The sequence below is a fragment of the Xyrauchen texanus genome, chromosome 44 (assembly GCF_025860055.1).
Source record: "Xyrauchen texanus isolate HMW12.3.18 chromosome 44, RBS_HiC_50CHRs, whole genome shotgun sequence".
Lineage (NCBI taxonomy): Eukaryota > Metazoa > Chordata > Actinopteri > Cypriniformes > Catostomidae > Xyrauchen > Xyrauchen texanus.
The window spans coordinates 30086128-30105538 of record NC_068319.1 but is presented as its reverse complement, the minus strand read 5'-3'; positions in this window follow the sequence as shown (position 1 = coordinate 30105538).

Here is a 19411-nt window from a genome sequence, read left to right as displayed (position 1 = left end):
TCTATGTGTTGTCGTTTATGTGACTTGTGTGACATCTCAAGGCAGCCAGCAGATATTTGGATTAGCCAGTCTGTCTGCTTGCTGACTTGGGCCCCAGTTAGTCAAACACTGTCACTATAAAATTATGAGCTAAATTACTAGAGTGGAGAGCGGAACCTTCCCTGTAGCAGTCTGTCTCTCTTTACCAGGTCAGGTCTACCCCAAAAACTCGTCCAAATGTCTATAAATTCTATGGTATTCTACGGACACCACTCAGATATCCAGCCATTCAGTAACACTAATCTACTATAAACCTAGTTACCACAATGAGAAGGGAGGGTGCCAGAGCATATTGCAGTGTCTGACATAATTTTTGCAACTTCAAATACCTCTTTAACATTATTTTTAGTGATCTCTGACAGACGAACCTGGACATTGTTAGTGCCGACATGAATAAAAATATTAGAAAATCTAGTTTAGCATTAGTCAGCACTTGTAAATTTGATTTGATGTCAGACGCTCTGGCTACCGGAAGACATTTTACAATGGTGGCTGGAGTCTGTATTTACATGTTCCTTACAATAGAATCACCTATAACCAGGGAGATTCCAACAGGCTTCTCAGTGGGTGCATCATTGAGATGGGAGAATCTAATGGAAATTCTAACAGGAATAGGAGAGTGGTATCGCTACGCTCTATGAGTATGCTGCCGAGACATCACCCAAACGCCTTTCCACAGGGGATCTACTGCCAGAACCGAAGTGCGTGTGTTGCTCGTTGTACTATCCCCATCAGAAACAATATCTACCATCTTCTCTTTCTCAATTTCTTAATGTCAGCCTTAATAAATTCTCAAATTTATCACAAGTAATTCCCTAATTTCTTACAGATGAAGCTATCGTAAACATGTGGCATGCAGTACAAATAGCAATAACATGTGCTGATGCCATGACTTACCTCAGTTGTGTGTTGTGGTGGTGGTTCTTGAGCAGCGCAGAGAAAACGGATGCGTGCGGTAAAATGCAAGCAGTTTAAATCGCGATAAATGTAGAAAAGTTAATCAAATGCATGTGGTAAAATGGCGGAGATTAAAGATTAAACTCTGAATATAAACAATGCTTAGCAGGCTAGCATGCTACAAACACTGAAACTGTTTCCAGAATCGCTCTGTAAGTATCCAGTGAAGAAAGGTAACATATGATTGGGCATGTCTCGGACTTGCAGGGTCAACTAAGGTAAAGATGAAAAAATTTGAAAAGATGCTTCTGAAACATTTGAATAGATACTTTTTTTCAATGTTTCATTATCGGAATGATCCAAAACACAAAACAACACTTCAACCCATTGAAGAGACTGTAGGTCTATCCCTCACAGCCTTGTTGTCAGTCCCATCAAAAATTAAAGATGACTAAGGTCCATTGGGATAAAATTAGGATTTTCTATTTTCGGAATAATTTCCTGTTACAACTGTATTTAAAAAGTCTGTTTTTTTTTGTTTTTTTTGCGTGTGTGTGTGTGTGTGTTTTAAAATATGTTCTCATATCTCTAATTTGCAGAGACAAATATAAATATACCATTTGTAGATTAATTTTAAACTATTAATACTGACACTGTATAAATCTGGTATTTAAATCTGTTTTGCCTAAATACATGTGTAATAGACTGATCTCACAGTGAAATTGGAAACCATAGGTTGACTTTTCTTAGGCTAAAATTGGTGCTTACCGATCTTCGAAACTGCCACTGCCAAAGCAGTATGTGTTGTTGGGCGTATGGGCACGTGTGAGCTCCCTTTTCTGGGTAAAATTCCCACTGAGGGGGTGCCAAAAGCGAGTTGTTTTCAGCTGCACAGGATGTAATACAGTGCAGAGGAAAACATATGTTATAAACTGAACCCCCCCAACCCAAACACCAAAATGAAATTTAACCATCAGTGGAGTAAAAATGTAATGTTAGTGGGAAAATGCAACCTCAGAATCATGCTCGTCACTGATTATGCAAAAGTGATTACTTCCTGGTTTAACATGGGATCCCAGGGTTGTATTCCAGAAAGCAGGTTATGTGACTTATGTGTAAGCGGATAACCTCTGCTTTCGGTTCCAAAAACGGAGGTAACTTTCGGGTTATGTAAGTAACCATAGCAACTGACTCTCTGATGATAACCTGTTCCAGAGCAGGTTATGTTGCAGGGTTAGTTTGTTTCAGAGAGGTTTCCGAGCATGGCGTGCCCTTTTGATGAGGATCCTGTGGACGTAGAGGCACAGATTATACGGGGGGTTTTTCACCGTGAGAGGGTGATAAGACCACGTATCGATGCCTTTTCTTATCCTAACGAATATTTGCAGGAGCGCTATCGTTTTTCTAGGGAGTCGTTAATTTATTTAACAAACCTACTAAAACCACACATCTCAAACGTAACAAACCGTGGGTCAGCGCTTAGCGCCGAACAAATACTTTGTATTGCTCTGCGCTTTTTTGCTACGGGGAGCTTTCTCTACAATGTGGGTGATGCAGAGCATGTGGGAAAGGCAACAGTGTGTAGAGCCGTTCGTACAGTATGCATGGCACTGAAACGGTTTCTACACACTTTTGTACAGTTCCCTGGCCATAAACATGTGCGCTTTATTAAAGAAGAATTCCAAGGGTGGCAGGTTTGCTCTCAGAAATTCTGTCATCTACTTCAATTAAATGACATTTCTTAATAGGTTTATTTTGACTGCACACACACGTAAAGGCTACACAGACTTCTTAAACTTGTAATTAATCTTAATTTCAGGGTTCCCAAACGTGATTGGGTGCATTGTTGGCACCCACATTCCTATTAAAGCTCCATCTATCAATGAGGGAGACTATGTTAATAGGAAGTCTGTGCATAGCATCAATTTGCAGGTAATAGCTATATTTTGGCTCCTTAATATTGGTGTTACAAATAATAAACTTATTGTTCTCCACAGGTAATATGTGATGCAACCCACCTCATCACTAATGATGAGGCAAAATGGCCTGGGTCTGTACATGATGCCAGAATATTTAGAGAGTCATCTCTGTGCAACAAATTTCAACAGGGTACGTTTTGTTAGACAAATGCTTGTAGTCTTTATTACATTTACAAAACACCTCAAACATTACAGGACACTTCTATGGTTACTTGCTGGGGGACAGAGGATACCCTTGCCTCCCCTATATGATGACACCCTACCCTGATCCTGAGCCCGGACCACAGACACGCTTCAACCTGTCTCACAGCAGAACACAGGCCAAGGTGGAGATGACAATAGGCATTCTGAAGGCGAGGTTTAAGTATCTGCGTGGGCTCAGGGTCACTCCAAATAGGGCATGTGACATCACAGTTGCTTGTGTGGTACTTCACAACATTGCCACAATAAGAGGAGAGAGGCATCCCCCCTGTCCTGATGAAGATGACCTAGAACAACACCCATTGAATCTAGCAGACCACAGAGATGGCAGAATGCTTAGAGACATGATTTGTCAAAATCACTTTATTTAATCTGTTCTGTTTCTTCATATGCTGAAATAAGAGACATGACAGATTTGAATTTATTGCTTTATACACACACACACACACACACACACACACACACACAAATAATATAAAATAACAGATTCATGTTCACATATGATTCTTCTCACCTTAAGGAGATGCTCCAGTAGTTCTATTTCAAGTTTGGCCTTTTTAATGGCCAGCCTTTTCTCCTCTAGCTGAAGCTGTATAAGGTCCATGTCAGTTTTTTTAATTTGCCTTAATAGATGGACCTTATACACCTCCTTTGCAGACAACTAGGAAGGCAAAGTAAATAAGATGGTTAAAGAAGAAAATCTGCCACATAGTAACATTATGTAAATAAGGATAACCAGGGACAAGTTCTTACACTGCTAAGATTATGTGTAGAGGTAGATGGACCCTCATCTGCATGTACATCCCCAGCTAGATTCTGTCACAGGACAAATGACAAATTTTTCACTCCATCTAAAAAGCTATGCATTGTCCAGTATATGCATCATGCCTCTGTGGGTCTCCCAGCACTTTCTAATTCAGTCACAGCAGATGTGGTCTCTTCATCATCATTCTAGAGTGGAAATATGCAAGGTTACTTTGTCTGGCAGACAAAGTGAAAGATCTAAAAGCAACTGGTTCTTAAAATGCACCACTAACAATTGTGACAGACTGTGTGGTTTCAGGAGGATCCAATAATACAATGCATCCATCAGCAACTGCAAGAAAAAAAAGATAGTCAATGTGTAAATTACTAAAGTATGACAGACAATGAATAAAGGCATTAGGAACATGCAAGAATAAAAATAAACATATTACTGTATACAGCAGTGGTTTTCAACTGGTTCTGTGCCAGGGACCACCATTCTGACTAACAAGTAATCGGCGGCCCACTATTGTGTGTGTGTGTGTGTGTGTGTGTGTGTGTGTGGGTGGGTGGGTGGGGGGGTGTACTCCTTACCTGTTAGTGAGATTTCTGGGCATGGTGACTTCCACACAGTCTGTCTATTCATGGTGATATATTGGTGCATAGTGACAGCCTCATATCATTCTCTGGTTCCAGCCTTGCCCTGTACTCGTTCTTTAGATATGCCAGTGTGGAAAAAACGCTCTCACAGAGGTATGTAGTTGGAAAGGGTAAAAGACACCTCACTGCTTTTACTGTAAGCTCTGGAAATTCTGTCTGGCAACTTATCCAGAACTTCACAAGGGGTTGTGTATCATACATATGCCTCCTGACAGAGTCTGTGCACATCTCTATGAGCTGATCCTCTTCTACAGTAGTTAAGCTTGACCCTGCTGCTGCATCATCACTGAATGGGAGCAGGATCCATTTGCTGTCACAGCGCCACTCATCAGAATCATTGAAGTACTTTCGGAATTGAAGCACAAGCTTCCTCAAATGCTCACACACAATGTCTTTAATGTCACTGCTGTCAGAATATTCCTCAACTGAAGGGAACATAGCCAAGTTACCACTCTCCACTCTTTCTATCCATCTTCAAATTTTTTTTAACAAATGCCTCTAGTTTTTCGTAGAGCTGCAGGACATTTGAATCTCTCCCTTGCATTGAAGTGTTCAACTTGTTAAGCTCTGCAAAAACATCGGTGAGATACGCCAGCTTAGTTAACCAGTGGCTGTCCTTGAACATGTAAGCCAGTTCAGTGCACTCCTTCTCGCACAAGAAAGTATAGATAGCGTCACGTAGTTCAAACACACGGGCGAGCACCGCGCCGCGAGACAGCCATCTCACCTCTGAAGGGTAAAGGAGAGAGGTGTGTTCACTTCCTAAGCCTTGACATAGGGACGCAAACAGGCGTGTATTTAATGCTTTTTGTTTTATCAGGTTTACAGTTTTAACAACAGCATCAAACACCTCGCTGAACTCAACACTGAGATCTTTGGCGGCCAGAGCTTCACTATGAATCATGCAGTGTGTCCAAATTATCGCCGGTGCTACTTTCTTTACGTGCCCAATCAATCCAGTCTGGCTGCCACTCATTGCTCTGGCTCCATCGCTACATAGCGCTACACACTTCTGCCATGAAATATTGTGTTCTTTGAAAAAGTCATCAAGGGCTGAAAAGATCTCGGCACATGTAGTTCGCCCTGGCAGTGGTTTGCAAAAGAGAAATTCCTCGCACATTGCACTATTATCCTCGTATCGCACAAATGCCAAAAGTTGCGCGTCATTTGTTATATCTGTCGTCTCGTCTAATTGAATGGAAAATCCCTGAACTGATCGAAGTTTCTCTATCAGCTGCTCTTTCACATTATTTGCCATTACCTCAATTCGATGTCCGACTGTGCTATCTGACAAAGGAATAGTTTTTCATTTATTAGCACATTCTTCGTTCATCATGGTTTTACACACGTCTGTGTAATATTCACCAATATTAAGCGTCTTTTCAATGATACCTCAATTATGTATTTACTTAACTCCGAGAAGCTGGTCTATTTCGCGCGCAAGATAAATGTGTACGTATATGACGTTGGGGACGCAAAACACAATGTTAGCAAAGCATAGGATAGACCTGATAGGTGCAAAGCTAGCCTATCCTGTGTCAGTTTGAATCTCACCTCCTCTATATTATTTTAGATATTTTCATTAAATTTAGTATTCACACCAATGCGCAAATAAATTATGGAAAAAAGTGATTTTAATAGTGAAATTACGTAGGCTGGGATGCATGTCATGGACCACATGCAATGCCGCCGCGGACCACCGGTTGAAAACCCCAGGTATACAGCATATGCTGTAAAATAGAATATGTATGCATAATGCACAAGTGAAACAATGACTGCATTTGGGAAGCATTTAGCCTTCTTCCTAATGACAAGAGTTAATGATCGTTTTGTCCAAACGTATGACTAAATAATCATAAGTACTAATATGGTATACCTACATTGTACTAAGTCACTTGAGTTGTTGTGGGAGGTAGCAAAGTCTGACGAAGTGCCCTCTGGAATACCATCGACCACAGGGCAACCTTTATTAAGTGAAATAGCCAACTCCTCAGATGGGGTGAGAGGAGGTGGAGGTGGACCCCTGCCAGTTAGACGGACCTCAGCCTTCTTTCTATTAGCTCTACAGGAAGAATACTGTAAAAGTAACTTAAGACATTGATCTTACAACAGTTAAAATAAAATGTTACCTTTTTGGAGAATGTTTTTGTGTTTCATTTTGACTTGGGAAAGAGTTATTTTGGCTCCAGAAGGATTACACCTTATAAAACAAGATGCCTAAATATTTCTTGTCAATATACATTGCACTGTATTCTTAAGAAAATGATGTAGAGAAAAGTAAATGCTTGTCGAGTCATGCCACATGCTCAAAAAGACAATTGTTCAACTTTGCAAATTAACAAAAGAAAGGCAAGCATATTATCGCGACCCCACTTCGGATAAGCGGTTGAAGATGGATGGATGGATGGAGGCAAGCATATTTAAAATGTAATAAATTAAAAAAAAACGTACGCATTTAATCTGTCAGATATTTTTTGCTAAGCCAATTGTCTTTCCCTTGCATATGCAGCTGTATTGCTTTTTTTCATTATAATGGGCTTGAACTCCTCATAAGCTACATTAAAACTTCTAACTCCGCTTCGGAGAAGTACGCGGCACGTAACTTTTCACCCTTAGTTTCCATGGTGACTCCTGAATTCGGCGTTCCATTGAAAATGCCTTTATATGTTCGCAATGCGCGCGCATTAACTCGAGGTTATTAGCAGTAGGTTGATTAAACTAACTCGACACAGGTGTTTTGGAACCGACATACCCCGAGTAAGCAGGTTTTGGGTTAATCAACCCATAGTTCAGGGTTAATCTGATGGTAAATTAACCCAGCTTTCTGGAATACACCCCAGGTCTTCCACACACTGTTGACAGAACTCGCTTCCAGTGTTGCCATAAGAAAAGGAAAACACTCTTTTGCCGGTGCAAAAATTCCTGATGGGAGAAGGCGCATCTCAGTGAGTCAGCATAATGTGTTCAATCATAGGGTACTAGAACTCTTGGAAACAATATGCTGACTTTCCATTAGATAATGTTAGGGGCAAAGTAAATTAATGCAAAATCAACTCAATTATACAGTACATTTCTGCATTCATACAACAGCCTTCCTTAACCCTTCAATCTTGGACGGTGGGCCCGTGAGACAAGAATGCTAATTAGCAAAATAATAATGACTACAGTCTTGGCCAATACAAAATAGGTGTTGTTTTAAAGCTTAAAAGGTCTACTTTACTATTAATGTAGGCATTATTACCAAAACTGAACAAGTGCTTTTGAAATTTGCAGACAAATCTGTTACATTTTGATAATTTATTAAATAATTTTGCACTGTTCAAATTACTGTATTTGGTAAAAACATCCAACTCACCATGTAACATATGTTGTTGGAAAGCTCTCAAAGAGTAGAATACAACCAACCTATTCAAAGACAAATATACAGTGAGTAATAGCTAAGTATATGTCTTTGACATGCATGTTTCATGTGAACAGGTGTTGTCATTGCTAATAGCCTATAAAATAACACATACCATTACTTAGAGGACACGATTATCTTTAAAACAAACCCACACACAAAGTAATCTGATGCATAGATCATTAGATAACCCACACAAAGCACAATGTGCATCTTGCTATCTGGCTACAAACACGTTAAATTTCCCGGATCAGATGATGTCATCGGAAATGCTGTAGCATTATGGAATGCTTGACCAATCGGATTGGGTTCAAATTGCTCCAACCAGTGGTGATAGTCCTCCATATTTGGGCAGAGAGTCATGTGGTCAATCACTGTAATTGCATATGTAATTGCATATGGCCACCAGTCGATAGCGTCAAGTACCTCCTTGTTTTTTGAAAAAAAAAAAGTTGTGTGTTTTTTATTTTTTATAAGCTTTTAATTTCATGTATGCCACTGAAACAGGAAATCTTTAAAAAATACACTCATAGTTTATAGTCTTAATTGTACATCAAACTTAGATTTTATTTAAATTTGTGTGTGTGTGTGTGTGTGTGTGTGTGTGTGTGTGTGTGTGTATTATGATATTTGACCACAGGGGTGTTTGTCAGGGTGGGATTGGTGATTGATATAAGTGGGGCTTAAATGTTAAATATTGATTTGATATTTATGTGCTTTGTTTATCTCTGTTGTGTATTTTTGAATCAATAAAAAATGTTAATTGAAATTGTACATTAAACACCATCACAAAACTTAATCAGGATTTCACAGCAGCTGCGCAAGCAATGTGAACACAAACACAATATTATGAGTGGGAAAATCAGTCAATGACACAGAAGATGATGGTATCGCTGCATGGACGAACATCATGGCCTCTTGCAGAAGTGTAAAGTGGCCTTTAGCAGCACTCCACATGACCGGGCAAATACATGCAGGCTGAGGGCTGACGGGATTAGGTGTCAGAACCTGGATGGCGGCCAGAGGATCACCATTAGATTCCAGCTGCATTCCGCACAATGGGTGACTAATGTGATAGCTCAGGCTTACATCAGAGCAGCAGTGCTCAGCCATCGACCCACGGTTAAAATTAGGTCAACAGCTGCAGGCGCAAAAACAAATAAAACTTTGGATCTGGGTATGTGACAGGTTTTCCTGGTGTTGTTAATTGAGTTGAATAAGTGTAACAGTTGCTGTCTGAAATTTCTCACTTGTTCATTCATTGTATCAACAAGGAGTGAGCGAAATGAGTGAGTGAATTATCATGTTGACGTACACACCAGGCATCAGAGAATGCGCTGCTGGTTACCTGGTAACCCAGTTACCTAAAGTCTTGCGAAAGCCGCATTTGACATTCACACACTCTTTTTTTATAGTGTTTATAAGTCCTACAGGAACCCAACACATACCCCTAAACCTAACTTTCCTAAAACCTAACAGCAAATGAGACTCTCTCGAGACTTAGTTACCTTCATTAGGGTGTTACCTTCTAGACACAGCCCTGCTGGTGCAGTCGCACAAACAACTTTGTCACATATGTCGGCTGCATTTATCTTACATTTATGATAATAATAATCATACATAATAAGAATAATAATAACAACAATAATAATTAAGCTTAAGCATTAATTGCCATGCTCGCCATCGAATTCGTTGATACAGTATGTGAGAACAGTTTGGTCTATCATAATGAATCTCATAACGTTTTGTCATAAGTGTCTCTTGAAACTTTCCCATCCAATCTGGGCAGCATTTCTGAGTGCAGTGAAGAGATAACATTTGTGCATAGTGCCTTCATGCAAATTTAATACAGTACTTAAGTAACATAACATAACATCCATTGAGTATTAGACAAATATGTTAGCTGTATGTGAAAACCAAATATTTAACAATTTAACATATTTACATTCTTATGTATTCTGCATAAATAAATGATAAATTGCTAAATGTATCTTTTTGATTTTAGATCACTGTATTCTGTTGTTATTTTATATCAAGCAATGATTTGTCAAAAAGTAAAACACTACAGAAGCCGGCATTAAACAAAAGATTGCAGGAATAAAGCTGCAAACTGTCATCTCTCACCCGCTCGCCCACTCTCTCTCTTTTTCTCTCTTCCGCTCGAACTCGCACTCCCAGCTCATCAGTTCTCCCCACGGTGGATTAAGGGCAATATAGCTTTGCGAGTATACATAGGCTTTTCATTTGAAATCAGAGAGCACTGTGGGTAATAATGAGGAACGAGTTGTTTACTCAGAATTTGGACATTACTACAAAATGGCAGACAGCCAAAATAGCGGATATGTACAATTTCAGACACAGTAAGTCTTTTACAAAGCATTGTACCTTTTGTTGAGTAGAACTTTTAAAGGAGGACAATAAAGGAATCAAGAATAAAGTAGGAATTGATTGATTTGAAATTAATAATTTAATGATAAATTAGTTTAAAAGATGTCCTATCAGCTGCCACAACAAACAGCAATGTTTTAATAATACTTAGTTGAAAAGTAAAGAGAAAAATAATATAAATTAATGTATACATAATTACATTATAAATTATGTATAACATAATTGCGGCATGGAGGGTGTGGTCATGTGTCGGTCTGCGGGAGAGGGAATGCATTAAGGATCGTCACCTGGGTTATGATTACTCTAACACCTGTCTCTAATTAACTGGCGATGGGCATTAGAGCAATAGCCCATTTCCAAGTCCTGCTCCATGCACAAGCAGAGGACCGGCATGTGCTCTGGAGCCTGATCGCCAGAGAGGGGGCTGGTACTGCAACCTCCCACACCACCCACGGCCCTAATGAAGATGGGGCCGGACAACAACACGGAGGCCTTCCTGGACCTCTTTGAAAAGACGGTGGACGTATGGAAGTGGCCTCCCAACCAGTGGGCAGCCTGTCTATGGCCCTTACTCTCCGGGAATGCACAGCTTGCGGCACAACAACTTTCTGCCGCCAGCCTCCTTAATTACCAACACCTGAAGAAGCCCTACCTAAACTCCATCCCCGGTCCAGGGGACCTCTCCTCTCCTCTGTCCCTCTTACTCCCCCTGTCTCCCTCCGCTATCCTCCCCAGGTTGGCGAGACCACCCCATGAGTGTGGAAGGAAGGCCTGGGCCAGTCTGCTGGAGCTGTGGAGAAGCCAGACATAGTCAGGATCATTGTCCGGTGATGGAGGTGGGGACACTGGTCTGGATCCCCAATGCTTCACAGGCCACCTCCGATTGGGCAGGGGCGTACACATGGATTTCGGGTTGTTCTCAAACCTCTATCCACCAACACTTGGTGCGAGGCAGGGCATTGGATAGGAATAAACAGGTTAGATGTGTGCATGTTGACATTCACAAGTATCCAAAGTTATCATTGAGATACAATTCAGGGAGAAAAGGCATAGAGTCGAGTCCATGTTTAATTGCCGCCTCAACCATCCACTGATTCTGGGAACCAATTGGACTGGTTTTAAAAATGTATTGATTGTAATGTGTGTGGATGGGCCCTGCACAATAATGTTGCGATGCTATGGCTGGCCAGGGCATCAACGTCTGCTCTGCATCATGATGACACAGACGAGGGAACTCCCATACTCAGGGGTTTCCCTGAGGGGGATTTCCCTCTGGAGCATTCATGTGACAAGACCCTCAAGCACGCCTTTGACCAAGAGAAAGTAATTGATGGTCAACAGCTCCAGCCTGATGTTACACTCACCTACCCATACATTTATATTATTAAAGAGTGGTTGTCTCGAGAGACGCAGGACACTCAGACCAAAGAGAAAACAACGCAGCTATTAGTACCAAAGAGCTGTCAGGAAACACTCTTTTAGGTGGCTCATTATAACCCAATGGCTGGCCACTTAGCTCACGAAAAGACTTTGAACAGCATAATGGCCTGTTTCTTTTGGCTGGGTATTTACGGCAATGTACGCAAATAGTGTGTGGCATGCCGTGAATGTAAGTTGGTGAATCCACTGGCCACCCCAAAAGCGCCATTGCGCCCTCTGCCATTGATTGAGGTCCCCTTCGCGAGAATTTGCATGGACCTCGTTGGGCCATTAGAGCGGACTGCACGTGGCCATCACTTTGTATAAGATCTGGTAGACTATGCAATGCGATATCCAGAAGCAGTGCCTCCACGCAACATCTCAGCAGTTAGTGTTGTGGAGGCACTCTTCAAAATTATCTCCCAATTGGGGATTCCAAAGGAAATCCTCACTGATCAAGGCACAATATTCATGTCATGTACACTACGTGAACTGTACGAGTTATTAGTCACTGAATCGATTCGCACCAGCATTTATCACCCTCAAACCGACGGGTTGGTCGAATAATTTAATATGTTGTTTTACGAGGTCCCGCAAGCCTCTACCAGGTTTTCCCCATTTGAGCTACTGTATGGGCGTCATATGGGAAGTTTGGGGGGAAGGACCTTAGAATTGTAAAAAACAAATTCAATACATTCTTGACCTTAGAGCAAAACTCCACACTTTGGGGCAGGTAACAGGAGAATTTGTTCCAAGTGCAAGAATGGCAACGCCGACTGTACAACAAGGGCACTCATCTACAGGAATTTGCACAAGGAGATAAAGTGCTTGTATTTCTGCCCACTTCAAAGTGGCCTTTGAGGTCACACGACGAGTTGGAGCTCAGGCTGGAGGTGACTCCCAAACCAATGTTGCCCCGGCCTGAGCCGGCAGTGGGGGGCGTGGTCATGTGTCGGTCTGCAGGAGAGGGAGAGCGGTACAGATCATCACCTGGGTTATGATTACTCTAACACCTGTCTATAATTGTAGTGATGGCAGGGGGAGACCTGAAAAGGCATGCCAGGGCATCAGAGCGGTGAGAGAGCACCAGGGATGAGCCTAGAGCAAGGGCGAGTCTAGCCCCTTTTTAGGGGTGCTTCAGCACCCCTAAAAAGGAGCTCAGCACCCCTAAAACTTGGAGTAAGAAATGTTGTTATTCTAAAATTTTTGTTCGTCTTTGACAAGGTTAAATAATGTCCAAAACATACTCCGTAGTTTGTGGTTTAAAATGTATGTGTTAAGGATGAAAATGAAAACATCCCCGCTTAGCAAATGGTGTCATCCTCTTCTCTTCTTCTACTTCTCTGTACCTGCACCGCTCAGCACGACCGTCATCCAGCACGAAACACACGCAGAGTGAGAACCCGTTATGTAGCGTTGTGAATCAACTAAGTTGCTCCAAAGCTGTGTCTCACACTTCTTTCCTTTTACCTAGAGTTGTTCCGATTCAGAAACCATATCGGTGAGTACTGGAGTCAGTATCCTGAATCAACATGGTACACCTATAATAAGTGTTTATTTTCTGACTATTTTAGTCCAGCGGTTCGCCGCCGCTGTGGAGTAGCACAGGACCTGGGTGACTCGTCCATAGTCATAAACGGAGAGAAGTAGCGCCGGTTACAATGTTCTTCCGCAAGACGCGTGCAGTTCTGTTTATTAACTGCTAGAGCGTGAAACAAAAACAGCAGCGCGACAAATAAACTGCGTACCTGTGTAGTGCGTACGTGTGTCTCTGTTGTTAAAGTTTATCGTTCATTTGATACTCATTTTAAAAATCGGGAGTCATGTAAACATGACATCACGTGCGTCTTTTCTGGTCAGTCGTCATGGAAACATGAAGCCCTGGCGTTTGGACCAGAGTAAAACAAACATATCACTGTATACCACCAGTATGTGTGAAAACACTCACTGTGGCTTTTTAAATGAATTGTTAATCATTCCTAGATATTTATATCTGCTATTTTTCAGATGTGGCTGACTATCAAACTAGACAATAAAAGAAAGTTTAATGTTTTTCTTTTGCTGTATTTATTCATTCCTCACACACAGAGGATTTAACCTGAACCAGGCTTAACTCCTGAACTCCTAGCATTACTCTCTCTCTCTCTCTCTCTCTCTCTCTCTCTATGTGTGCGTGTGTGTGTGTGTGTGTGTGTGGCCTGCCAGTCAGCAATGGACATACAACAGTTCTTTAAAAGAAAATAGACAGATTCAGGTGAGAGACTAGGGACAGTCCATAATGACCTCTGTCTTGTTTTTTTTTTTTTTTGTTCTTCTGAAAAGTGTTAAGCTAAAGTAAGAGATAATGCAAACCAGCTATCTGTTGTTGTATCAAATTACTTATCTAGGCAATGGTCCCCTGCTTTTATTTTTTTTATTTATTTCAAACCCACAATGGAGAATACAGCTTCTCTTGTGAAAGGAATTTGTGATTTAAAAAAGTTTCTAAGCCCAATAATAATAATAATAACAATAAAGACATTTAAAATGACACGCCTCTGTGTGCCTTTTGATCATATCCTTAGAATCTGTAAATGGTCTCCATAACTTTTTTGTGACATGACAAACTGACCTCAACTCTCCTGCCTACAATATATTTGTGTATGATTGTCAGTGCCAAGGGAACTGGGAGAGCATGCGGGAAGAACCAGGCGAGGAAACAACAACAATAAATTGACATATAGTGAATAGTGGCAAGCAAAACAGTAACTACTCATACTCCTATACTAACTTATTGGCATTAAGTAGCCTATATTACATTTACTTTTTGTAACATTATTTTACACCACATTTTTTCATAATAAAGGAGGAGGAAAACAACAGGGAGAGTCCATAAGGGATGAGAGGGAATTGACTAGTGAAACAAATGAAGAGACAGAAACATAGAGACCACTAAGCCAAAGCAGCAGAGACAGAAGAGAGCTGTTCAGAAATAGGGGATAAACATACTGTTTTAGACATACTGGTCCTAAACAGTTAAAGCTGTCTCAATACCCTCATACTCAGTTTGGCACACAAAAAAGAGCCTTTCAAGAACCATTTTTTGTAAATAATTTACAGAAGATGAATTACATTTTGTTGTCCAAGTACCTGTTACTTTGTTCAATGACAATAAAGTTGAATCTAATCTAACCAATATGATGACTGTTGATACAAAAGGAGGCACATGGAGTTAACGGTCAGGAAAACCAGCTGACTGAAGAAGGTTTTGTGTTTGTTACAGGGGGCTGTCTGTGTGAACTCTCACGATTAAGCTGGTGCTCTGAAAAGGTCTCAAAAAAAAAAAGAAAAAAAAAATCTGGATTTTGGAGTTAGTTGAACCAATGTTAAAATGATAAAGTTATTTTTCAATAGACATATTTTTTGTTTTTGTGTGAAAAGAGGGTGGGTGGTGGCAGTGGGGCTCATTGGGTGCTCAGCACCCCTAAAGCTCTGACCCTAGAATCGCCCCTGGCCGAAAGAACACCGGCAAAACAAAGAGCCCTGATTTTTAAGTTGGTTATAAGCCGTAACCGAGATAAGAAAATAAAGTCTGACCTTGACTGTTCGCTGTCTCCTGACAACTCCATTGCCCACGAACTTAGAACATTTTTACAATAAAATATACTAATTAATTAAGAATTATTATAATAATTACAATATAAGAATTCTAATAGAACATAAACTCAACAAATCTATGTTTGCATTTATTCATTTGGCATACACTTTCATCTAAGGTGACTTTCGGTGCATTTAAGGACTGCATTTGTGTGTTCCCACATGATCTTGAGGCTTCTAGCACTGAATTCTAATTAGGAAATCACATGACCATTCCTAACTCAACTCATTTAACTATTTGACATAAAATAATTCAATTAAACACACACTTGTCACACACAGAGCAAAAGATACCACAAATCTAGACCCTAAAAAGGAAGTGTTTAAATAAAGGTTAAATTCTGATTCTAAATTATTATGTATATGCAGGCAAAGTTGATAGAGCACAAAATTTCAGAGCGTTGATCATATAGTAATTTTAGACTTGCATGATTAATTAACATGTTGTCCTCTGATTACCTCTGATTACCTCTGATACCTTGGTAAAAGGTGGATTACAGGTGCTATGGTGACACTCAAATGTGTTATTTTATTTGATAAATATATACAGTAGATGTGCACCATCACATTATTTTCTCTTAACATTGTACCATGAATAGGTTAAAAGAGATATTGAATGTGCAGTTGCATTACCCCCTCCCTCCACAAGATTTGTTTAGATGTGCCATGATGATATATGCGTCATTCAGACCCATCATTGCCCACTCCCACTCCTCACTTCTATGTACAGTTGCCAAGCAACACATCTTCACTGAGCTCTGCATGCATATGAACATAAGGTAACTTAAGCAGATCATGGAACCTCCTCATATGACAACTATTTTTCGCTAACAGTCAATAAATTATGTCTTTAAGCAGAAACACAAAGAAGCGTCAATTCTGAATAATAAGTAATAGTTTCATACAAGCAATATTCCATGAATATCTGCATTTTCAGTACCCTTTTGGCACAACTTTTAAAGGAATGTTCTGGGTTCAATACAAGTTTGGCTCAGTCAACAGCATTTGTGGCATAATGTTGATTATAAAAATCCTTTTTTACTATAAAGCTTGACATCTGCAGTTACCTTGGTGATCTTGATTTCAAGTGCTCATGTATCAAGCTCTAGGAAGTGTAATCGAGTTTGAAGTGCCTAGTCACTGCAATGGCAAGAAGCTGTCATTTGCTGCTACTGTCAACACATCAGCACTTTGCACATTCGTGGAGAGATTGACAAGTAGGAATTTGGCCAATAGTTGCTGCAAGCCTCTTATAATTGACCAATTGGTGTGCAAGAAGGTGGGACTTACAAAGAGGGGTTAAAGCAATGTAAATATTTCTTATTGTGGCTGCTAATGTTTCCAGGGCAAGACAGAACAATATTAGGGAACGAGGGCAAGCCTGCTGGGTGCCACTATCCAGAGTAAAATGATCTGGAATTAGTCAATTTGTTTGTACCACTGCTATCAGGTATAACATAAGTAACATAATCCAACCAATACATTTCCAAAATCCCATTCTACCATATCAAATATGGACCTACAAAGTTGAGATATTCTTCTAAAAATCGTAATTTGTTTTCTGCACAAGAAACAAAGTCATACACATCTGGGATGGCATGAGGATGAAGAAAGAATTAAAATTTTTGCGTGAGCTATTCCTTTCACAAAAAATAGAATAGCATATCTCATCTGCAAGCAAATGACTAAAGAGCATTTCTCAGAAGTAACTTCACATTTCAAATTCACACAGGTGTCCTGGCAGAGTAACCACATGTGTAGTTAATCACATTGACTATGGACATGTTCCATTAACATTTGAAATTATATCTATTATTTTATCATTTCAAATCTAACAAGCTTGAAAAGTGTGTTCCCCTTCTGTCGCTCTCTCCACGTTGTGTTGGAGAAGCGACACTAGGGGTCTCTCTTGAGCACCGAATATACCTCTGATCTATGAAAAAAAGCCAATGAGAAGTTGGCAGCTAGTATTTGCGTACCCCGCCCCCGGACATACGGGTATAAAGGCGAGGCAAATACTAGAGTTCATTCAGAAATTTTCTTCGGAGCCGATGGTCGTATATGCAGTCTGCTGCGAGTTACACACACACCAAGTTTCCGTGTATTCCTCTGACGATCTGCATGCTGTTGGATTTGACGGCGCATAACAGCGGCTTTCTCCTTTCCTGTGCACGGCTGTGCATTGTTGCCTCTGGGCACTTCGACAGCGCAGATAATACTCGAAAGAGTTTTCTTAAAAGAGTGATTTTATTTAAAAGAGTAATTTCCTCTAAAAGAGCAAACACAGCGAGCATTGAACGTCCTTTTCAGGATGCGTCTTTATAAAGATGCCATTCCGCCACTGTGTAGTTCCTGGATGCGGTAGAGTGCTCTCCATTTCAGACGGCCACAGGCGTTGTCTCGTGTGTCTGGGTAGCGATCACACCAAGGCTGCATTTGTGGATGGTTCATGTTTTCACTGTGAGAACATGACCATGACAACGTTGCGGTCGCGGCTCGTTTTCAACCGAGAACAACCCACTCCAGCCACCCCTCGCATTGCTCCTTCTTCCCACGGGATTGAGGACGGTGCGAGTGGCGCTGGAGGCGATTTGGGGATGGCAGCAGGTGCGGCTCCGTTGGGTACCAGAGACCGTTAACTCCCGTCCGTGCTCGAGGCAACAGCGGCTTGCCTCACAGCCAGCCTGCCTATCCTCTAGAGCTCGAAACTGATGAGCTCGCCGCTGCATTGGAGACTGACGCGGATGACTCCCCTTGGCTGCCGCCTTCGGGCCAGCACCCCCAGGCTAAGGCTGACACTCAGATGTCCGACATGCTTTCCCGGGCCGCCGCCAGCGTGGGCTTGGACTGGAACCCTCCGTACTCCCCACAGCCATCGCGGTTGGATGACTGGTTCCTGGGGTCTGGGCGCCACTCACGGCCATGCCCCCCAGTTCCGTTTTTCCCGGTGGTGCATGATGAGCTGACGTCGCTGTGGAGAGCGCCTTTCACCTCTCGTCAAAAAGCCACTCGCTCATCCGCAGAGTGCGTGGAGCAAGGCAAGTGCTTCGAGTCTTTTCTCAGCACCAAAACCTCGGGACGCACCCTCGCCTCCCGACGGCACATTAGCTGCTCCGCCCCGCTGCGAAGCCCCGCTGGGTACGTTGAAAATACTCATCCCCTTGGTGCCCCTAGCACGGAGATTGGATGCGTGGCTTTCACTTCACAACCCGTCACGCTGGGTGGCCCGGACCATCCGACTCGGTTAAGCAATTCAGTTTGCCAGGACCCCGCCCCCCTTCGCGGGTATCCGCTTTACCGCAGTGCATGGCGAACATGCCCAATCCGTGCACGCGGAGATCGCTACTCTTCCACTCAAAGACGCGATAGAGCCTGTCCCTCCAACTAAAATGAAGAAGGGTTTCTACAGCCCTTACTTTGTTGTACCCAAGAAAGGCGGCGGCTTACGACCAATCTTGGACCTGCGAGTTTTCAACCGAGCACTGCTCAAACTCCCATTCAAAATGCTCACATAAAAGTGTATCTTAACATGCATCCGGCACCTAGATTGGTTCGCAGCGGTAGACCTGAAGGACGCGTACTTCCACATCTCAATTCTGCCACGACACCGACCCTTCCTACGGTTCGCGTTCGACGGCCAGGCATTTCAGTACAAAGTCCTCCCCTTCGGCATGTCTCTGTCCCCTCGCGTCTTCACGAAAGTCGTAGAGGCAGCTCTTGCCCCGCTCCGAGATGCCGGCATCCGCATACTCAACTAGCATATTGGCCCACTCCCGAGAGTTACTATGCGCTCACAGAGACCAGGTGCTCAAACACCTCAGCCGCTCACTCCGGTTCAGAGCATCTCCTTTCTCGGCATGGAGTTTGAATGTCCGCATGTCTCACCAACGAGCATGCACAGTCGGTGCTGAAATGCCTCGCAAAGTTCAAACCAGGCACAACGGTCCCTCTAAAACTCTTCCAGAGGCTCCTGGGGCATATAGCATCCTCCGCCGCAGTCACGCCGCTGGGGTTCATGCATATGAGACTGCTTCAGCACTGGCTTCAG